Here is a 24,736-nt window from a genome sequence, read left to right on the forward strand (position 1 = left end):
ATACTACAAATACAGTGGTAGAACCTACAGTGCACTGAGTATTCTCCATGAGTTAACTGCTTGCCCTTGGTGGAGGAGAATAACAGATAGGAGAATGGGAGTCTGGTTTCCTGGAATCATAGAAAATATGGCAGGGATGCACCATGAAAATGTCTTTCATTTACTTTTCAGCCCAAATAATTATTACATAGACCATTTTGGCTGAAGTTTGTCCAACTTGTCTTTCAGAAACCTTCAATACCACAGGTTTCTTAAAACATTTTTCCAATGTTTTACTGTCTTACCTATTAGAAAACTTCTCATATCGCCTGCATAAAGTTTTCCTTTCTGCAGGTTTTAGATCTTGGCAATTTACCCAGTCTCAGTGGACCTGAACAATTTGTTTCCTTCCTCTTTGCAGATACCATGTATATATTTTAAAACTACTGCTGTGGGATCCTTCTTTTTTTTTCTTCTTTGGATCAAAAATCTTATTCTCTTCGCCTTTTTCTCTTGAGCCATATTTTACAGTACTCTAGCTACTACTTCTGTTGCTCTCTTCTGTACTTTGAGTGGTTCACTGTGGTGCCTAGAACTACACACACAACTCGTACTGATAAATTAAATGTACTACAGAGATCAGAAAGATTACTTCATGTGCTCTGCAGACTATATTGTTGACTTCTGTGGGACTTGGGATTCTTTCAGATTCCTGCAGTCTTGAAGAACTGTTTCCTAAGCAGTTTTGCCCCATTTGGTACTTGTAGAGCTGATCATTCCTGTTAAAGTGCAATATTTTCCTGAATTGTGTTCTAAATTATCAGGCCACTGTTTCAGTTTTTCAGTTTCATAGGACTTCAGTCCCAGTTCCTTCCATTTTTGTCAGCTGAAAATTCAATCTGTATACACATTAATGACAAGGATTATAGGACTGAAATATGGTTAGCACCGGGTTGTGGACAGACTCCTGGAGGAACTCCACTTGATAAATCTGTCAAGTTTAATTACTGGTGTAACTTTCTGGTAATTATTCTCTGGCTTTGGTTCACTGTGGGTTTTCTGCCTGACAAGAATTTCACCCAGATCATTTTGCCTTAGCTTGCTTCTGGGAATGTTGTAGAAGACAGCATGAAAAGCCTTATTACTGCTCCTCTATTGTCTACAAGGTATTCCAGGCTAGATTCACTTGATGTACTTTTTGTGAGTCATACGTATTTTTTGTGTACTTAAAGTCTGTTATCTGATGCACCAGGGGTGATATGGACTCACCTCAGGGCAAAAAAGAATGTCTTCCATTACAAGATGATTTCATTGTAGGGCCATTTTTATTGTCATTGTAATATGTTTTCTTGCGTTACATCTCCTCAGAGCATAGCCTGGACATGCCTTCATTATTCTAATACCTATGAATACTAGGAACTAATTTTCTTTTTATGCTCCTTTATGTAATAGTATTTGTTGTGCTAGCTTATATGAAATAAAGCCACATTTTATCTTGGTATTGAAAAGGCATAGACAAACAGATAGATATCCAGGTGGAATCCGGTTGGCTGCTGCTTATTTTCTTTACAAAGGAAGATAAAACAGCACATCAAATTCAGTCCTGTTTTAAATTCTGTAGGTTTCAACACATTTAAAATGAAAATATTTTTCTAGGTATGCTTACATTTAATAAAACAGTAGGTAGTGTCCTTGTAACCAACCTATTCTATAAGTGAAACAAACAATGAGTTTGAACCTTCTGCAGATGGAAATACTGTTGAGATGGAATTAGCTTTCTTTTAGTCTTTCATTTGGAGAAATGAAGTTATCAAACTATGGCTTTTTTTTGCAGTTTCCCTGGAGATTTCATGCTATATGCCATGTCATCTAGTTAAGGCTCAGGAAAGTAATCTTACACTATCATATGAGATCCCTGTTAGCCACTGAAATCCTGCAGTATTTCCATGTAGTCTGGAACAAATTAATATATAGCCTAAAATGGATTTTAAGTTACAAAAGGTTGTTGCTGCAGCACAGGTATATTTTTGTAATTCTTACTATATGTTGATATACTCTTTCCTGTACTATCAAACACATAAGTTTTGTCTCATAAATACATTGAGAGTCCATTCGCTTTTGGAAAGCGCTTGACTCAAGAGCTTGCTGTTCAAGGACTTAGTGTTTTTCATCTAATCAGACTTGAAAACTGTTTTTGTAGGTGGCTGAGAGCATGTCTGCATCATCATTAACTGATAAATAATAATTGATAATAATTGCTTACGAGATTATTTTCTACGTGATAACGAAGCTAAAGGTATTCCCTGGTTTCTCTTCAGTCATTTCACTGATCTTTGGGCAGGTTTTTTACTGATATTATCTTGGGAATGCTGGAAAATTTGCTTAGTTTTCATAATGCACTGAGCAAATAATAAACGTTTCTTTTAAACCCAGGGGGGCTGTTCTTCTCATGTACTATGACAGTGGTTGTAACACCAGCCACAGAATATCCCCAAGGGACTTGAATACAATTTTTGTTTTGTGCTATACTGTTGAAGCCAGTTGACTACAGTATTTAGAGTATGAATTGGAGAAAAGAAGGAAACATCCTCATTTCTATGGAAAATGATCAGGGGATCAAAGTATGCTCAATAGCTAATTGCAAATAATGGCATTTTTTGCTAATTGTAAATAATGGTTTGTTTGCTGAACCAAAAACATGAGGGAAAGTACTTGTCTCGTAGTAAACTGTTTTTAACAGAAAGCAAAACATTGACTGAAATACGTGTTTTAAATTAAAAATTGTTTAAATTCACTGCTAGGTCATTTTTTTTTTTTTAATTAAATCCACATGAGAATGAAAACATTGCTTTAAAATTTAAAGATAATGTTGAATTTAAGGTGATATTGATAAGAAATAGATTGAGCCTTTAAAGGACTATTTCTCCTTTTTTTTTTTTGTCTGAATCTTTCTGAATCTGGTCCGTATTGCGAAATTATTTCAGAAGCCAAAAACTTGTTTTGCATGATGACAAAATAATTCGTCATTATGACATGTTTTTCAGTTGTCACCTGTTTCCCCCATCTGCTATTACTGAACATTGTTTCTTGCACTTCCATAACATTCTTGTTTCAGCCCCCTCCAGAGCACATACCTCTAATCTACATTAAATCTCCAATCTTCAATCAGTGAATTTATGCTCCTTTGTTTTCCAAAGACCAACTATGCCAGTGATTGTGTTTCCTTGAAGGAATGCTGTAGAAATCTTTCAGAAGCTTTGTTAGCATATTCACAAGATTACTGACTATCCTGAAGTTTGACTTCCCATAGCCTCTTTAGATAATTTTCAGCTATCAAACCATGAAAGTGAAGCAATACGACACATTTTTTTATGATAAGCCTTGTAAGAGTGCAAGTAGTTGTTCCTACAGTTCTTAAACTATACTGCATTTATATGCAATCCACTAGTAGCAAACAGGATATTTGTGGGATCAATAGAGCAGGTTATCTAATAGTCATAAAAAGATATATCTTAAATAGTATCAAAACTTAAAAGAAATTGCATAACACATTTCTTGTGATGCTGTTTTGGTTTTTTTTTCACCTAACCTTTCTAATATCTGTAATGCAGAAAATGGATATGAAGTTTTCATCCTAAGTAAATTTTACATCTTTTTGGACTTAGTAACTGAAACCTTACAATAAACACATCCTACCAAAGGACAATAAAATACTATAAAAATTAGAGGCAAAGAAAAGCATCCTTATGTTTTGGAAATATAAAAAATGAAAGTTCCTCCTGCAATTAGGAAAACAGAAAAAAAGAAACAGGTATGCTGAAGAAATGTGCTAGAAAGCTTTAAATGATCTGTAGTCTAGATTTTGAAATCAACTGTAACTGGCACTTCATAACTACTCATAACTGAGTTTCAGATATGTTTCAGTCTGTGTTTCAAGAAACAGTTCTTCAGCTCTTTGTTTCATCATTTAAAAAATCATTTTAAATCAGTTCAGGATAAACAATAGGCTTGAATATAATAGAATGGGATCATAGAGTAGCTGAACTTGGAAGAGACCTCTAGAGACTGTCAATCCACCACCTAAAGCAGAGTCCTCTAGAGTAGGTTGCTCAGAGCCATATCTGGGTGGGTTTTGAGTAACTCCAAGTATGGAAACTCCACAGCCCTTCTGAGCTGCTCTTATTGGCTCTTTCTCAGTTGTATGAGTTTTCTGAGAAAATTTGGTTTGCTCCTTCCTCTCTTCAGAAATAACCAGAATTGTTTGTGCAGCAATATTTTAAAGTCAAGAATTGTATTTCTGCAGTCAAACTCATAATATTGTTCTAAGAAATGGTTCTAGAAATAGCAGGTAGGTAGTTTAAATGCCAGGAGCAACTAGAGAGCTATTTAGATTTGAATTTTTGGCCATATATTTTTGTTCTATACCTTGGACTTAAAAACTGACATTATTTAGGCAAGTTAAAATGATTTCTTTTTTCTCAACTTTGGGTATACAGCTGTAGGTTGTTCAGGCAGCTTTGCTTACAGAGTGAATGTTCTTGATAGAATCTGCAATTGGTACTCATTTTCCTGGGTAAAACTCATTCTAAGCACTTATATAGGAAGACAGGTCCTCAATCATGGAGCTGATAAGCACTCTCTTACATCCCATACCTATTAAGGGGTATACTTAAATTAGTTGATGCCAGTAGCTTAGCTTAAATATGTGCTCATTTGCCTGAGTAACAGATGTCTTCTTCAATCACAGCCTCTGAAAGTTTATTTTACATGAAGAAGTTTTTTATATGTTTGAGAAGACAAATTCCTCTGTCTTTATCTGTTAAATTCATTAGCATATGTTTTCTTGAACTGCAAATTTTACCTTCATTTGGTTTAATTTATATAATTTGTGTCACATCTAATTGTGAGTATCAATCATAGCACAAAAATGGGGTATAAACTCACAAAATGCGTTGCTATTGAACAGAATTTGTAATACCATAGAAGCAGACCACTGATGATTCACCAATGCAAGAAATAGTCTAGTTTTGGAGATATTCAATGTCTACAGTTTCTGTGGGTTAAATATTTCTTGAATGAAGCAAACTCTTTAAGTGGATAAACACATTCTGTATGCCTAGACAAGATGAAGATAATTATCTTCTTCAAGCTGGTACAAGCCTAATCCTGATATTATTGGGTCTGACAGAGGTTACAGACATAGCAAGCACAAATTCACTTCTCTACTGCTGCCTTTGTCATTTTGCCACAGTGGTGGGATGCTAGAGCCATATATTATCCCACAAGCTGGGCATATTTCAACCATTAGCAGTCTGAGGACAGTTTGAGGTAAGTCGGAATGCTTCATCTGGAAACATCAGTGTTTGAGGAGAGTTGAAAAGGGAAAAGATCAAGTTGATGGGAGACTGAGTACTTAAGAGCTACAACTAGGATGGAAGTGAGAAGTTTTCCAGCAGCTGAACTGTAAAGTTCTAGAAGAGCTTTTCAGTCAGAGGAGAGGTATTTACACAAAAGATGCTCAGAATGGTATGTGAGGATTTTCAGGCAGAATAAACTTACCAACCTCTCCTCCCATGTGCAGGCAACAGGAGATGTAGGTTATGAGAGAAGAAAGGAAATTAGTTTGGAAAATTTGCTCTCTCTTCTTCACTAGAGAAATTACTGTTTTCCATATCCTGAAATCTCTTGAATTCTATCCTGGTTCCATTTCCCCATTAAAAATAAAAGCTTAAAATGAATTAATTGGGAATTTTTTATTGTGATGAATCTCTGCTCTGATGTGAAATTAGATTTCTAAAACATAAAAGTGGGTCTCAAAATACTAGCCAGGATATCACTGGCCATCTGCACCAGCTCTAATGGTAGTCCTGCTGCAAGCAAAACCAGTTCATCATAAAGTGCTCTGTTCAGAGTCAAGCACAAGCTGCAACGTGCAAATGAGAAGAACTTGCAGGTTCAGGAAGTTAATGGCTAAGTATGTTCATGGGCTTTGAAATGGGGTAATTAGGATAATTCTCCACTGATTTACCAAGACATGGTCCCTAGTGAGGTGCAGTAGCAGGAATGTTTGTCTACACCCCTATTTTTCCAGTGACAGACCTTATATCTTTAACATAGTAAAAGGGCCGTGGGTGGGCATTCTGCATTCCTGCAAAAGGGAATTGCTATGATCATCCCTTCAAATTCCTGAGTTTATACCTGGCTACAGTCCAGTGGTATATCCCCAAATACAGACAATACCTATATGGTGCTTTTCTAAGCAATGTCTTGGAAGAAGAGCTAACTTCTCTAGGGTTGGACACTGCTAAACCTGGCCATTACCTGTATATGATTTGGTGTATTTTCATGTTGTTAAATTCAGTCCCCCATGTTGGTAGAGCTTCTCAGGGCATACCCAATGGATCTATTGGTTGTTGAAACATGGGTATGTGCATAAATATTTCCTTGTCTGTTCTTCTGGAAAGGTGGAATAAGTATTAGATGCCACTGGGGGGACTTTGTCTTTATCACCACCACAAATCAGGGACATGTTAGCTGAAATAAACAGTGGGGCCTTTATCCTGTATCCTTTCTATCTGGCATTAAACCTGATTTAAAGCATCACCAGTCTCTGGTGAAATGGCTCAGCACGTGGATAAAAGAGGGATCAGAAGTGAGATCCAACTTAAAGCCTTAGATAACTCTGTGGGTGACGTAACTTGTGTGTAGTTTCAGATCATTTTCATTTTCACAAAAATTCAGCAATCTAAGCATCTTTGTACCAGAATATGTCCTGTTGTGTCTAAAGCACTTAGCTCCTATAAGGAGGTTGCTCTGTAGAATATTACAATGACTCTAAAGCTTCCAAGCCTGAAATTGCAAGGCAACTATTGCTTACTGAAGTAATGAAATTGCTATTCTATGCTAAATTTGCATGTAGGTTTCTAATATGAGAAAACAGTGTTTAACAGTCTTCTGATTATTTTAATTAAGGAATTGATGAAAAAAACTAACCTAGAAATGAAAACTTCACAGTTGGATGCATAAGAGAAACTGCAAAATGCTCTCCTTTAACGCTATTCAGGATTGAGCATAATCATAAACATTTCCCAGAGACCAGTCCTTGTGCTGCTTCTTTGCTCAAAGAACCCCTAGAAATTGTTAATAAATAAGATTTCCATTTGCTGACATATAAGCTTCTACTTCTTGGCATTTCATTTTTCTGGAGTTTAGCTAAAATAAAACTCATATTTGAGTGCCAGAAATTGGTTATTGCCTATTGCTTTGTAAGACCATTGTGACAGACTGGCTTCATCAGTTGAGAAATAATGTCAGGGAGAAATTGGAATAAGTCAGATTGGAATTATTAAAAAATAAATGCTTTATTTATTTATTTATTTATTTTTCTTTATTTCTAAGCTTTAACTGAAAAGACCACTTGGCTTTTAGAAATACAAAAAACCAAAACAAGCTCTGAGAATAAGGTTTTACCATAATATTTCTGGAAGAAACGAGATCCTCTGCCTTGGACAAACATAGTTATTTCTGGGGAGAATCAGAGCACCATTTTCCATCTGTTGACTTCACTGGCTGGTAAGTATGAATCAGTACTTATTCCACACATGGAAACTAAAGCATAATCATCCACAACAGTGGATCTACTAACCAGATTCAATGCTGCTGTTCAGCTCATCTGGTCGTGAGCAAGTGAACAGTCTTGCTGACATAAGGGAGACTGCTAATATGCCTGCAGAAGAGAGGTTCACATCATCACTTCAGAGTAGCTGACAATAGAAATGAAGAGACTCAGTTCTTAATTGGGAAGTTGGAGTGGATGTAGATGGTGGGATTCATCTTACCATAGGGTAGATGCCCATATCTGAACTGCTCATCTTGGGCTCCTCCTTCCCTGGAAGAAACAGGAACTTCTAGTACACAATTCATGACTGTTTGTGGTATGTTGACCTTTGTTGGCCACCAGGTGCCTACCAAGCCATTCTTTCACTCCCTCTCCTAAGCAGGACAGGGGACATAATGAGACAAAAAATGCATGGGTTGAGATAAAGACAGTTTAATAAAGAAAAGCAAAGATCAGGTCTAGAACCAAAGCAAAACCAATTTGCTCTCTGCCTCTCATTAGCAGGAGATGTTCAGCCATTTCCTGGGATGTAGGGAGTTGCTTTGGAAGACAAATGCCTTAATAATGAATGACACACCTCCTTCCTCCATTCTCCTATATTTTACTGATAAGCAAGGCATCATATGGTATGGAATATCCCTTGGATCTTGGTCTGAGAGTGCCTTTCTTGCTGTGGATTTCAGAATAGATGGCTAGTTCAGATGCAGACATCTACTTTCTATAAGGAACTGGACTTAAAACACCTGCTAAAAAGTCAGATATGTTCCTCCTTTGGACTTGATGATGCTTATGGTACCTGAAGCAAATGTCACTTCTGCAGGAGACTTCTTTTACCCCGTTGTCGTGGTTTCACCACAACCAGACAGCTTTCACTCACTCACTCCCCCCCTTCTTGCCCTCCCCCTACTCTCGGAGGGCCGGAGAGGAGAATAAAAAAGAATGCAACTCCCACGGGTTGAGATAAGAACAGTTTAGTAACTAAGGTATAACACAAATCACTACTGCTACCACCAATAATAGTAATGATAAAGGAAATAACAAGGGAAGAGAATACAACACCCCATCACCAGGCAACCGATAACTTGCTCCCCCCAGCCCGACCAAGCACCGACCGATACCTCCTCCAACCCTGCAGTCCACCCAGCCCTTCCGGGTAACTCCCAGTTACCTCCTGGGCATGACGTGCTGTGGTATGGAATACCTCTTTGGTCAGTTTGGGTCAGGTGTCCTGTCTCTGCTTCCTCCCGGCTCCCCTCCTCCCTGGCAGAGCATGAGGCTCACAAAGTCCTTGGCCAAACCAAAACATCATTGTTTTTCAGCTCTGTTCCCAGCTGAAAGTCAAAACACAGCACTGCACCAGCTACCAAGAAAGAGAAAAATGACTGCTACTGCTAAACCCAGGACATTATCCACCCCTTATTCCATACCATTCACGTCATGCTCAGATCCTACATTTTCAATATACCATCACTCCGATCTCAGTGCACTTCTATCTTAGTGCAAAGACTAGTCCCTATAAAGCTGCTGAGTCCATCTGGTCCATGATGCCAGGCTCCATCTCTTGTAACAGTCTTTCAGAGCACGAGAGGCTGTGTGCAGTGTTCACACACATGAATAACCTGGGCAATAGTGTCCATTGCTAAGTCCACCCCTCGATCATGAGTCCATCTCTGTGTTGCACCTCTGCTCTGATGGCCTTAAGGGTCATGGGCCCACCAGGTTCAAAATAATTCATTGTCCTTCCATCTCCAGTGTTTCCAAAGCACTGGAGGGGCCCAGTGGACTAGGTACTTGCCCATACTGTCCCTCATGCCCTGCCACTCATGGCTGTCCAGCCTTGGGGAAAACCTCTTGGTCCTCCCATATTGTTGTCTAACCCCAGATAAGACCCAAACCCGACTCTGCTTAAATTTTGGGATCAGACACAATGGTGGTGGGTAAAACACACTCTGCATGTGTGCCAACATGCTGATCCCCATCACAATCAGCAGGCAGGTCCCCAGGACACCCAAAGGCCATTCAAAACTTTCAGAACTCTCAAACGATGCTGCTGTACTTGTCCTTGGGGCTGGTGTAGCTGCTGTGCTTGCCGGCTCTCCCACCACCAGCTTCTCTTTTCCTGAGTCCAGCTCTTCCTCCTCTGCCTCGCTGGGAAATGCTGCGGGGTCTCCTGCGTCCTCCTGGGGCTCGGCGGGCGGCTTCCGGGGAATGCTCTCGGCCGTCGCGGGGCTGGGCTCGGCCGCGGGGCTCGGCTCCTCCGCCGCCTTCTCCCGCTGCTCGCAGCCGCCTCCTCCCGCTCCTCGACCGCCCCGACCTCCTCCACCGGCAGCCGCTCCCTGCCGGCCTCCGGTCCCGCTCCCGCTTGGTCCCCGGGGCCGCTCTCCCGGGCCGCTTCAGCAGCCGCCGGCTCCCGGGGCCGCCCCCCCTCGGCTCCCCAGAGCCTCACGCAGACGGAGGCGAGGGCGAGGGCCAGGACGGTGAGGAGCAGCCGGACGGCCAGGGACCAGTCCACGGCCACGTCCGTCCCGCCCTGCTGCTGGAGCCCGCCCGTATTACAAGTCATTGCCATAAAGTACAGTGAGACAAGAACCTTAGCCCAAGCCCCACACTTGATAAACACTAACACAGCAAATACCGGCTCTAAGTAAGTTACAACATTCTGAAGCTGTGAGATCAAGAGGAACAACTCTGAGAGCCAATAAATCAGCATTGTGACGGTCAGATCTGTCGTTATCTCAACCCCTCGTGCCCCACGTTGGGCGCCAAAAAGAACTGTCGTGGTTTAACCCCAACCAGACAGCTTTCACTCACTCACTCCCCCCCCTTCTTGCCCTCCCCCTACTCTCGGAGGGACGGAGAGGAGAATCAAAAAGAATGCAACTCCCACGGGTTGAGATAAGAACAGTTTAGTAACTAAGGTATAACACAAATCACTACTGCTACCACCAATAATAGTAATGATAAAGGAAATAACAAGGGAAGAGAATACAACACCCCATCACCAGGCAACCGATAACTTGCTCCCCCCAGCCCGACCAAGCACCGACCGATACCTCCTCCAACCCTGCAGTCCACCCAGCCCTTCCGGCTAACTCCCAGTTACCTCCTGGGCATGACGTGCTGTGGTATGGAATACCTCTTTGGTCAGTTTGGGTCAGGTGTCCTGTCTCTGCTTCCTCCCGGCTTCCCTCCTCCCTGGCAGAGCATGAGGCCCACAAAGTCCTTGGCCAAACCAAAACATCATTGTTTTTCAGCTCTGTTCCCAGCTGAAAGTCAAAACACAGCACTGCACCAGCTACCAAGAAAGAGAAAAATGACTGCTACTGCTAAACCCAGGACACCCGTTTACCCTCTCTTGGAGTTTTCTCCTCTATCGTTTGGGATCTAGAAGTACCCTAGCCCACCAGGCCTGCACTAGATGTGATCAGTTTCTGAAAATGACTTTTATCAGCAGTTAGGAAGCAAGAAAAAGAAAAGTTTTATGGTACTTTGTAATCTGAAATGTGTCACAGGTTTTTAACCTGTGAAAACACAAAATTACTCTCTGCAGCTGCAAGTGCCTAAAGCAAGGGTGCAAGGACTTTTCCATCTGCTGAACTTGGTAAAGGTTGATGCAATCACCATCTTCTGCAATTATCACTTGACAACAGCAGATTAATGCTTACAGTGGGTGCTATTAATGCATCCTTAACAAGATGAATACTCTTGCTAATGAATCCCAGTAGTCTCAAACATCAGAAGATGAAGGGTTCTGTGTATGCATGTGTATGTGAAAGCAAAAGCAAAGCACCAGGGGTTATTACAGAGCTATTATAAACCCTCTGAAAGCTGTAAACCAAAGATAAAACAGCTTCCAGCTGTTAGTTTTTACTTCCTGGTCTTGCAAGTCTGGAAGTTCTTTTAGTAGTGGGTGTTCAGTATGACTGACCTGCATAGAGTTTAGTTTCTGACTCAACACACTGAAGACACTGAGATTGTAGAGGAGCACAGCAGGAGAGGACAGTGGAATTGTCATTACTAGTAACAGGATACAGACTGCAAGGATTCCTCCTAGCCTAAGCATTTGTCTTAACCTCTTTTGTATGTTGGTTCAGCAAGCAATTGGGTTCTAAAGTCTCACATCAAATACATTGAGTTGACTACAGCTTAACCAGACACCTTATGCACAGCTCGCAGTCTCAATCAGGAATTTGTTCCATCATGTTTAGCTGAAGTCTATGATCATGGTTCACCATGGTATATATGGTAAAACTTGGCCTTCCTATATACAGAAAACTCTAGCTAATGGTCACAAGTAAGCAACAACAACCATGAGTAAGCATAATGTTATCTTGTGGAATAATAGCAGCGTAAGATTTACTTCATGTGAACCTCAAAATAGAGAAGGATCAGAAGAAGAAAACAACACCCTCAACATCAGCTGTCTTGTCATGGAAACCTGAGACATTGGGGCAACTCTTGCTTAAAGAAAACAGGCCTACTGTCCCCGAAATCCAGGGTTTACGATACAAAAAGCCTGTCTGAGAGGAGCAGCTCTAGAATGGAATGGCCCACACTTAATATTTTAGCTACATTATTAATTTCTCCTCCCACACATTAGTATTTTGGCTACATCATTATTTTCTCCTCCCACACATTAGTATTTTAGCTGCATTGCTAATTCCTCCTTTTATTTCAATTGAATGATGTGCAAGTATCTTTTTAACCAGACTGGTAACTAATTTTGTCTTAGCTGGCCTAATTCTTTACTGCTGTCATCCCCTTTTTCATGCAGCAAAATATTAAGTTTGAAAATAGGAAGAACGCTGATGTGTGAAAAACAAAAATAGACTAAAAAGGAGAGGAAAGCAGGGAACAGCTCCCTGCACATCCTTACACAGGGTTGTTGGCCAAGAAAATGAAAATGTGGGATTGCTGCTCATGGGAAGGGTGTTTGTTACCACCATGTTCTGGTGAATGAGGAGCAGTTAAAAGTTTCATAAAAGCTGGGGCTGTCTGTCACCAGCTATCTGTGGAATGAGTGATATATCCCTATGGGAAGATTTCGTTTACATTAACTTCCTTGACACAAGTCTCATGGGGGTTCTATATGAGTCTCCAAGGGTCTCCAACTGAAAGAAAAAGGAGCTAGAAGGGAGTTAATGCCTTTTTAAATAATGCATCTGCTAAAGGAGAACTTCTTTTCCTTATTCATGCTGTCAGCAAAGGTTTTGCAACACGAGATTTCACCATACTGCTTGCAGGACAGCTCTTGGATGTGCTTTTGATGGGAATCTCCCAGTTGTCCCTATATGCCATGCTTTGATTCACATGGTCTCTCAGTTAGTGAACTAGTTATTTTTCTGGATTAAACTAAGCTAATAAACTACACACACTGGATGTACTCTTAATGCATTCCAGTCACTAATGGGTCTCGAATCTGGGAATATACTACAGTTATGAAGTAACACTCCCATGAGCTTGTACAGTGCAGGTATCAGATCATCAGCATCAGCTATTTTGCTTTAGAGATATGATTTTATTACGCTGCAGGAATTGCTAATGCAGACATCACCTTAAGAGGTCAGGTCTTGGTAATGGATAAGCCTGAATGCTCTGTGGTCTAGAGATGGACAAAATGGAGTTGCCTACGGTACCCGAAAGCTAAAAGAGAAGCATGTCCCTGCCTCCCAGACAGCTCCAGAAGGATGCAGATACTTTCCTGGCATCCTGTAGTAGTGGAAAAGGGAGTGGAATAAAAGGGACCACTGGGCAGGCTTGAAGGAAGCTCAATTTGCAGTATAAGATTTAGTATATTCAGGGTTTTTTTTTTAGAGGAAAAGAAAAAACCTTGCATGTTAAAAGAGAGATGTTACTGACTTGACATTGTTTAAGAATTTGAGTCAGCTAACAAAGTCTAACTATGCTTGGGGTGAAGGTAGCAGATAAAGACAAAGACACCAAAGGGATGGTGGCAGAGCCTGCTGTGACAGATATGATGAGATCAGTGAGCACTGAAATGCATCTGTTTTGGACATGGGGCAGCTTTATCTGGGCACTTGCTTTTTCATTCCTTAGATTTTCCTTTCGTGGATATTTGCATGTGTCATATTTTAGGCAGCCAGGTGAGGAGGTTCTTGCTTTTCACTTACCTACAGAAGGCATTACCCAGATCTGAGTCCTGATCAATGTAGAAGTGCCTTTGCCTTCAAACACAGACAGAAAAGCTCCCTGCTTCCCACCAGTTGATATTACTTGCAGTTGGCTCTCTCTCTGGAATCTCATTCTTTGTCAGTCTTACATCTCTGATGCTCTGAATGGCTGCCTTTCCAATCTTTTCCAACTATCTTTGGATTCTTGTTTTGGTAGCTGTTGCAACAAGCTTAAAGAAACTGAAATCAAACTTCTGGCAGATTTCCTCTTGGCATTAGAAGGAGATTTTTGAAGGAAACATAAAACTTGGCAGCCTTCATTTTAACTGCCCTTTCACTCTGCCACCCAACTAACTTCCTGCTATGTCTACAGGAAGACATGGGCTTCCTAGGGCAGGAACAACTCTTGGTTCCTACAGAACTGCAAACCTTCAAACAGACCAGACTACAGAAGAAAGAGCTTTGAAACCATCCGTCAGGCTTAGACACTTCCTCCTGATGACTGTAAGGGTAAAATAATAACAACTGATTACAAGAAACTCCTACTTATTTATATTTACAGTTGAATGCAGATGGTGGTCCTTATGGTGTGCAAGTGGTGAAGCATCTATACATCATCTTGCCTCCAATCCACCTCCAGTCTTGCCTACCACATCCAATTATCTTCAGAGGCAGCATTTTTCCTTGTTATGGGAGTAAGGCTTTAAGCATTTTATATAGATTTCTTTTATAATATCATTATGTCTCAATCTGTCAGTAAATTCAGGATAAAAATACCTACAACAAGCTTCATTCAAGGGTACAATTTCTTTGCTAAAATAGATGCCATTCATCATAACAATACACTCTAGAAATAGGAATCCCATTGTGACATTGTGGTGCATTAGTACATTAAATTACTACCTTTTGCATAAAACGATCACTGATGCAAAGCGGTAAATAGCTGATATTACAGCACAAAATTTCTTTTTGTATTTCACAGAATCTCAGACTGGTTTGGGTTGGAAGGGACCTTAAAGCTCATCCAGTTCCAACCTCCTGCCACAGGCAGGGACACCATCCATTATACCAGGTTGCTCCAAGCCCTGTCCAACCTGCCCCTGGGATGATGCAGCCACAGCTTCTCTGGGCAACATGTGCCAGCGCCTCAGCACCCTTACAATAAAGAGCTTCTTCCTAATGTCTAATCTAAATCTCCCCTCTGGCAGGTTAAATCCATTCACCCTTGTCATGTCACTACAAGCCCTTGTAAAAAGTCCCTCTTCAGATTTCTCGTTGGCCCCCTTCAGTTATGGGCAGACTGTCACAAAGACTCCCCAGAGCCTTCTCTCCTCCAGGCTGAACAAACACAGCTCTTCCAGCTTATCTTCATAGTAGAGGTGCTCCAGCCCCTTCATCATCTTCGTGGCCTCCTCTGGACTCACTCTAACAGATCCACATCCTTCTTATGTCGGAGGTCTGAAAGCTAGATGCAGGACTGTAAAATCACCACTGTCTACTTGCTGGTCACTGCTCTTTTGATGCAGCCTGTAGCAGATACCCCCACTGTAACGTCGCCTATCCCTGCCTTTTTTTAATGCTGACCAACAAGTTCTCGGTCAGTTCCTCATCCATGCTCTCCAGCTGGTCATTGACATAGAGTGTGACACCCCTCCTTGTCTTTGCTGCTTGTCCTTCCTGAAAAGCGGTATCCTTCCATTCCAACACTCCAGTCATAGGAACCATTCTAAGATGTCTCCACAGTGCCAGTAAAATCATAGCCCTGCAGGCATGTGCAGGTCTAACAACTCTTATTTATTCCCCATGCTATGTTTGTTTGCATAGAGGCATTTTAAGTTGGGTCCCTAATGAAGCCAATTTAGTGTCTGGAGTAGCTGGAATTCCTTTGTGCTGCTCTTCAGGTGCTCTCCTCCTCACCTGTGAGCCCTCTACAGGCTCTGGGTATTTCTTGCTGGCACTGGCATCCAACTGGTAGTCTTCACAAGCCTATGACTAAAGATGCTCTTCTTTGACAGATGGACCCCATCAACCATTAGACCAGATCTGTCAAAACAAGTCCCAGGGTCTAGGTAGCCAAAACCCTGGCTGTGCCACCAGTCCTGTAACCATTTATTGATTCACCAGATGCAGCTAAATCATACAATCATAGAATCATATAGTGGTTTGTGTTGGAAAGGACCTAAAGATCATCTAGTTTCAACCACACTGCCATAGGCAGGGACACCTTACACTAGAGCACGTTGTCCAAGGCTTTGTCCAACCTGTCTTTGAACACTGCCAGGGATGGAGCATTTACCACTGCTTTGGGCAACCTGTTCGAGTGCCTCACCACCCTCCTGCCTCTTTCTGCACTGACCCTGTTGTTTGCAGAGATGTTGCTCTCACATATTCTCACTTCTCTCTTTGGTTGCAATTGTTGTTATGCAGTGTTTTTTTTCCCCTCTTAACTATATTCTTCCAGAGGAACTACCACCATCACTGATGGGCTGAACCTTGGCCAGTGGTGGGTACATTTGGAGCCATATGCATTGGCTCTGTTGGACATGGGGGAAGCTTCTAGCAGCATCTCACAGAAACTGCTCCTGTAGCCCCTCCACTTCCAAAACCTTGCAATGCAAACTCAGTACAAGAGGTAAGCACTAGACAATCAGAAGGATTTTGAAGGTCTGATATAGAGATGTGTGAAACACATAAATGCCCATTCTCCATAAAGGTGCACTTGTGACCTGGCTAATGTTTGGCCAAAAGCCCTCTACCAGATGGGTGAGAAAATTCATCTCCTGGAAGGTTATCAGCTCTTCCTCTGCTTTTTTAGACTGTATTTCAAAGTAATTCTCTTGAACAGCTTGTTGCCTGATTATTTCGATCTAATCTAGAGGAAATCTGAAAAGACCATGGCCACTGCATTGGTGGGGAAAGACCAGGGAATAACATAGAAAACACAATCCATCACCCTTCTGCCTCCTAAGCCGCAGTCCAAGGTAACTGAAAGCCCAAAGGTTGTTCTGGCTTGCTAACGCTCTGATACAAACCTACAAGTGCCTTTTATACAAGGACAGGGAGGCAGGTGAGCTTTCATCTGTGTCCAAATCCCTTCTAATCCATTGCTAGAGCACCTGGATGCAGGAGTCACACTGACACGTTTGCTCTCTGCAACCTGAGAAAAGTAATTTGAGTCTTGATTTCATCTCCCTCTCTCTAAACAGCAGTGCTAAAAATAACATCCTCATCTTTACGCTGTGTTTAGTGCATTAGTAGCTGTCAAACATCTATAGAAATGAAAGAGGTTATTTAAGGGTACGTCTCCCTGGCATAGTACAGCACAGTGTAAAAATCTGTATTAAGGAGAGTGTAATTAGGCTTGTGCTCTACTTGATAACAAGCTCATGAGGTACATGGGGAGTGCCAGCCAGAAGGGAGCTCTGCAGTAACAGCACTCAAAGTATCCAAACCACGAGTGAGTAACCCAAATTCAACCGCCTGCTTTGGAGTGCAGAAACCACCTCTTGTTTTCTGTCTAACACTGCTCATGGTCCACTTTTGGCTCATTTGTGACCTTTTTTCTATCTATCTATCTATCCATCCATCCATCCATCCATCCCTCCATCCACCCACTCACCTACCTTTCCTTCCTTCCTTCCTTCCTTCCTTCCTTCCTTCCTTCCTTCCTTCCTTCCTTCCTTCCTTCCTTCCTTCCTTCCTTCCTTCCTTCCTTCCTTCCTTCCTTCCTTCCTTCCTTCCTTCCTTCCTTCCTTCCTTCCTTCCTTCCTTCCTTCCTTCCTTCCTTCCTCCCTCCCTTCCTTCCTTCCTCCCTCCCTCCCTCCCTCCCTCCCTCCCTCCGTCCCCCTTCCCATCCATCCACCCACCCACCCCTCCATCCATCCATCCATCCATCCACCCACCCACCCATCCATCCATCCATCCATCCATCCATCCATGCATCCCTCTGTTCCTGAACCAACTCCGGACCCACAACACCTTGAAGTGCCCCCACGTTTTCTCACATAGCTTCTTTCAGAGCCATCCTCGGTCTGTGACCTTAAGAGGATGACAAAGGAAAGCCAGAGGCACTGTTAGCGATCCAGAGACTTAAAACTTATATATAGAAATAATTCCGTTCCAGAATGATAACTCTGGAACAAGAATTTTAATTTGGACACAGCAGTCCCTTACCTCCCTGTGCTGCACACACATCTCTCATGCCCTGGGAATTCACTGCAATCCCTACTGCAGCCATAGACCCCTCATATCCAGCTGTTGGCTCTGTGTCTTCCCTTTAATTAAGGGAACTAGCTGAAGGAAAGTCATTATCATTCGACAGCATAAAAATGCCATTTTCAAAGCTTTTAAAATCCATTCAAGTGCTGCAGGTACCAGGGTTACTCTACTGAACTGAAGCAAATGGGCAGTAGCATAAGAATTAATTCATAGCAGAGATTTCAGGAGCTGGGAGAATTGCTGGAGATCCACACACCTGGTATCAACCCTTTGTCTATTTTGTTTTACAGCTAGATTTGTTCTGTTTGGGTGTTTTTCTGTGCATTACTGAGGATCAGAAAAATGTTTGAATGGGTCCTGTTCTTTCAGAGCACTTTAAATAATAAAGAAGCCCAACATAGTGCATAAAGCAGCAAAATTTCACTGATAGTGCATAAAGCACTGAATTTCACTGATTTTGCAGCATTGTTCTATATGCAATTCTGGCAGCAGAATGAAATACCAGCAAAAGAGTAGGAAGGACTAAGTAGATAAAACAGGGTACATTATAAAAAACTTTAAAGGTAAGTCTTACTTTGGTATTTGGAACCAGAAAATATAGTACGAAACAATTAGAAAGGCAGGGAGAAAAGATTTAGTTCATGTGTTTGTCTCCTTCATATTAATCCCATCCACTGTTTTCTGTTCATATTAATCAGCACGTTGTAATTACTGTGTTGTCTCTGTCCTGGTGCTCCTGATGCTGTCCCTTGCTGCGACAGCACTAGGTACCTCACATCTTTTGTTTTGATGAGCAGCGTGGCTGCTACCCAAAGGATGTCTTTTCTGCAGACAGAGGATTTGGAAGGGTTGATCTGAAATGAAACATTCACGTTCAAATGCTGAAATCCATTAAAATGCAAACTAAACTAAATTAGGATAGGATTCCCAACAAGTTTCCTAGAACAAATGTGTTCACGGTGATAACTAAACAAAGGTATGTCACTGCTGTGTTGCTGTCCTCAAAACGTGAGCTGTCATAGGAAACCTTAGCAATAGTACAAAAAAGGAGATGAAAGGACATATACCACAGATAGCATTAATATTGGGAAGTATTTATAACATTAGATCACCTTTAATTAATACCATCTGCCAGGAAGGTGGGAGCAATAGATAATTTGGAGGTTCAGAAATGAAAGTGCCTCACCAATGGACTTCATCAGATCTGAGCATTGTAAATGTAAAACCCAGGTTCTATATGTGGGTTTAAGAGAGGAAACAATCAGTTGGTTTTGAGAAATTTGGCCATGTTTTCCTAGCCTGCTTTAAAACACTGTGTAGAGCAGCTACTGGTTTGTTAAAGAGGAACATCAAACGGTTAAACATGGAGCCATAATTTGCAGATACAACAAAGGATTTAGTAAGCATGTACGTGTCCCTTCCACATGAAGTGCTAAGGGGCCCTAAGTATTTCATCCTACCCCTTCCACTTAATCCAGGCCTGATGTGGTCTGCTTTAGATGGTACAAGGCACCTGATTAAAGTGTTCCTCACATTAATTGCACATCAAAATCCTTCCCATAGGTGCTCCATTCCCAAAGCAGCTAATTGCACACTCAAAATATGAATACTCCATGTGAAGTCAGACCGTGGCTGTCCTGGGTTTAGCAGTGGCAGTCATTTTTCTCCTTCTTGGTAGCTGGTGCAGTGCTGTGTTTTAACTTTCAGCTGGGAACAGAGCTGATAAAAATGATGTTTTGGTTTGGCCAAGGACCTTGTGGGCCTCATGCTCTGCCAGGGAGGAGGGAAGCTGGGAGGCAGCAGAGACAGGACACCTGACCCAAACTGACCAAAGAGGTATTCCATACCACAGCACGTCATGCCCAGGAGGGAACTGGGAGATACCCGGAAGGACAGGGGGTCGGCCGGATCAGACTGGTGGTTCGGCACATGTTATTGTACTCCTTTCCTTTGCTATTTTCTCTTATCATTGTTGTCATTGGTGGTAGCGGTGGTGATTCGTATTGTACATTAGTTGCTAGACTGTTCTTATCTCAGCCCGTGGGAGTTGCATTCCTTCGATTCTCCTCCCCATCCCTCTGGGAGCGGGGAAGGGGGGGGAGGGGGCAGCCCCTGGGGAAAGAGGGGGGACGGACTAACGTGGGCCTCGATTGCTTCTAGGCTGGCACCACTCACTGGGAGTAAGTGCACAAGCTGTCTTGGTTGGGGTTAAACCACAACAATGGCACAAGACAATTTGGTCTCCAAGTGGGGCATGCCTCTTGCACCGGCATAAATGTGGGAACCTTCATTCATGGAAATAACTAAGAGAGAAAGAAACCATCAATTTTATAACATAGGTTGCAAGTCGGAAATGTAACGTGGAAAACTGCCAGGTTGTGATAAAGCATCATAAAATCATCCTGGGATGATGATGGTGAAATCATTCCAATTGCATTGTGTATATAATGCCCATATTTTTTATTTCCTCTGTCTATTTGTACCATTTCCCTCCTTTTTTTTTGCTTTTCTGGCTCTGCAGTCCATTAGGCTGCAATCCTGCTGCTCCCTCCGACAGAGCTGAGTGGGGACGTTCTAATCAGCACTTGAGACAGATGTGCACAAGAAAATGCCAATAGATTTTAAATAATTATATCAGTGACTGCAAAAGAGTCACTGTAAAGTGCTTGTAATCAGCATGACAAATATCTGCAATATAATTAAAGAAGACAGCTTTAGAGTGCTTATTTTAATGAATATAAACAGAAAAGTGTCATCCACAATAATTTATCTGGTCTAAGATAAACCTTTGAATGTTCACAGTGCTTAACCCACACAATAGTGTCAATGCTTCCATCAACATCATAGCCCAGACTCAGAAGTGATGCATAGGCAGTGGGCTTTCGTACACCACAGGAGGCATAGGGGTTGTTATTACTGTTTGTGACAGGTAGTGCCCAGAACATCAGCATCCTGCTGTGCTGTCACAGTAAGAATATATGCTAAGAGAAGACTAGACAGCTAAGGAAGAGCAGGTTAAAAGAAAAAGTGAGGCACAGAGATGGGTGACCCAGAGATCACACAGCAAATTAACATCAGTCAGGAAAAGAATTACAGTGCTTTAGCACACAGGTCAGCTCACCAGGCTGCACTACCACCCAGGAGGCTCGAAGTAACACAGCCTTATCATCTTCCAAACTAATAATAGCCCCTTCTGACCTGAGCATTGTTATGTGGCCTCCCAGAAGTATAAATTGCCCATTTTTACATGAAGTAATTAAAGGTTTCCTTCGTTAGCCTTAAGAATTCCCTGTATGCAAAAGCAACTTATCATTTCCCACAGACTTGAAAGCCCTTTTTTTTTCACACTCCAAAGCACTCATAAAGCAAGAAGCAGCAAATCACATGGACCAAACCCACTTTAAACTAATCTTCTGCACCACTAACAGTAAGGTGTTACTAGTTCATTAATAGTTCCACCAGTTTTGAATGACCATGTTAACTAGCTATTCTGATAGTTGCAGTTAGTCATAGCATATGGGTTCAAATACTTCAAATTTCCTCTTAAAAGTGAATATTTGAACTAGCTGTTCTTTAGTAAGAATGTTCCCTCATTCTCAAGGATGACACATCTTTGACTTGTGAAAATGCTGTATGACAGTTTAAAATTCAGAACCAGTAATCTCTCTGAGCCCCACTGCAGCTTCAGCAATAATTGAGTCCCCTCATTTCTCAATGTGTGTAACCAAAGGCAAATGTGTCTTTAGTAGATAGCTTTCCCTTCCCACACAGCTCCTTTTTTGGTTATAATTTGATGACAGTTTAGAATTGGTTTAGTTTATAAAGCTAAATTTCCTAACTTTAGTCACGTGCATATGAGCTTGCTATGAATTCTCTTTGTAGGCAATTAAAAGAAATTAAACTTTCTGAGTGAAATTCTTCTTATACATTCTTGTGAAAAACCGTGACTTAAATGCCTGTAGAGTGTTACACTTCCTGCAGTGTCACTCCTTCCCCAAATGCTGGTACCAACAGTCTTTGTCCAGCTCTGAGAAACTGCTGACCACACTGGTTGAGAGACCTGAGAAATTCATCTTAACAGTTTAGTGGTCAATTGTGTAGGAACCAAACCTCTGAGTGCGGTGAAAACCCAAGACTATTTGTTACACTCCAGGATATTGATAACACATCTTTTTGATGTAAGGCTCAATTTTCCACTCTCCTGCTCAATGGTCTGTGCTAGAGCAATAATCATGAACACAGCTAGATTCAGCACAGCTTGGTTCACTAATTTATTTTGGCCCTAACAAGATAAAAAGAATACTTGCTTTTATTCCAAGGTCACCGTAAGTGCTGGAGACATGGAGCTTTTAATCCACTGCATTTCTGTAGATACTGCTGCAGTATTGTGAAATGTTGGCTTGTTTTCCTCCTTCAGCTCTGTAGGAGCAGAATTGTTGTATCTCAGCAAGGACTATGATCACAGAACTACACCAAACTGGCATGGTCAAGTGCAGGCTGAAGCTGACCAGAGAGGGTCATATATAGACTGCTAACTGTATGGGCTAAACTTGAGGGGCATGTGTGTATCCTTTTAACAGCTGGAATACAGTTCAGGGGGGTGATTCAGAGAAAGCAGGATGTCAGCACTCCAGACCAACCAAGAAGAAAGCTATTGCCTCTAAAGAATGACCTACAGAGCTAAAGGAGGACAACACCTTTGCCCATGATCTGGGAGAGGAAGCTGGATACCTCTTTCCCAGACTGTGGGATTTTCTGTAGAGTAAGGAGCAGATGTTCTGTAGGATGTGCTCCACTGTGTGCCAAGACCCACATCATCAGACTGGTCATCTGGCTTAATAGCAGATGTTGCAGAAGCCTAGCTCTCTCCTGTGGCTGAGGGTAGCTTAACTCCACAGTAGAACCCCTCGGTTTCCCATACTTACAGTCTGGCTTTGCAGGAAATTTGGTTTTCTCAGTTCCTCCTTCTCAACCCTTTAAAAGCATAACTGGAGCATTTCTAGCTCTTAGATTTACCTCCTGCTTTTCTTTAAGATTACCTCTGAGTTCTTTCATACTAAGAAGTGTAAAATCTGCTTATTTCTTCATGCAAGTATTTCCCTTGCAACAGCCCTATAGCCTCTTTTCATATCTTTGCTGCCTGGTACAGGACAACAATCCCCATCTGCTGCATCTTTCCATTTCACAAAGAGATTTATTTCATTTCACCTGAGTTGTCATAGTTGCACTGATTTTGTAATGAAGGAATTCTGGTGTTCGATTTATGACTTAATTTAAAAAAAAATACTACATGGGAGGTGATTCATTACTTGATAATCTTACATGCTAAGCATGGTATGAATGTATAACATAGCAAGACTGGAGATAGTAATTGGCTTTGAAAATTAGGTTAGAAGAATAACGACTTTAAATGATTTTTATAATGAAACAGGAGAAAAGGTTGGCAAGATCAATTATGCAAGAATACAGTAATTACAAGAAAAAAATGTTGAAGAAGTGAAAGCAAGAACAAATATTAACGGATATGATAGCACACACCAGCAGTACCAGCACTGAAGATGACTGACCTTTGGAGTAAGGCATAAGACTGAGAATCAGGATGTCCCGGTTTGAATTATTTTTCATCTTCTCATTTGTTATTTATTTTACCTCCATTTCTGCTTTCATTTTATGACTATTTTAGTTCTTCAGCTTGCAAAAGACAATATTCTTTACAGTTTTCCATAGATTTTAGCTCAATTTTTAGTTTGTTTGGTTTTCTTTTTGTGATCTATTTGTGAGAAACATCACCAGTCTTGTCTTAAATCCTCTCATTCCTTGTTCCTTTCAACACAGTCAGGGTTTGCTGTTTAAAATGAGTATTTTTCAGTTTGAATTTTGTTGATGTTTTAGCTATTGGACCTTTTTGTGCTCCGCTACACTGAAAAATCTTGTGATACCGCTTAACAGTTCCCTGAGTAGGTTAATTCAGATATCATCAAAATGGAAGGAAAAAAAACCTCTTAAGATGATATTTAGGTCATGTGTTTGAAGAAGGAACATGGTTTAGCAGCTAGTGGAGAAAGACAGACACCTCTACATGGCAATTTCTCCTGCTGATTTAAGATTGAACTCTTCGGAACTGATTGATTTTGGAAGGGACTTTTGGAAATTGGAGTGGATGATCTAAATCTTAAGATGATGAGCACAAGGTGCAGTGAATCCTGACTTGGCAGGAGCTCACGTATTCAAAGACAGAATAGGAATGAATAACACATAGATTTGAAACATCTGAAAACAATGTTAACAAAGGATTGAAAACAGCTCGAGATAAAATAACAAAAAATAGCTGCTATATTTTTGAATTTAGATTGTTAAATCTGTGATTGTTTTTTGATATGTAGTGGTAGCTTAGGAAACAGGTACAGATAATACAATAACTACTAAAATAACTAAACAATAGTTATTTATTATCAGGTAAATAGTTATGACATATCTGAATTTACACATATGCAACATGTCTGAATGCCATGACTTCTGCGAGACCTTCATGTTACCACCAGTTTGGAAGTAATTTGAATCCAAGTGAATTCTTGTGACAGATGGCACCAGATCCTGACAGATGGCAGCATAACTGAGCTAAATTCCAACTTTCAAAACCTAATCACACATATGACAAGCTAATAGTTCAAGATACAAATGTACCCTAGAAGAAGGAAAGGAGAGAGCAATGGTTTCTACAATGTTAGATAAATTAAAGCAGATGTTATTCTTTAAAAGGAGAAATCATTATCGGTTTTCACCAGTGACA

This window comes from Neopsephotus bourkii, unplaced genomic scaffold (genome assembly GCF_033783945.1).
Source record: "Neopsephotus bourkii isolate Nb327-2 ecotype Australia unplaced genomic scaffold, CSIRO-AGI_Nbou_v1 NB_1825, whole genome shotgun sequence".
In the NCBI taxonomy this organism is placed as follows: Eukaryota; Metazoa; Chordata; class Aves; order Psittaciformes; family Psittacidae; genus Neopsephotus; species Neopsephotus bourkii.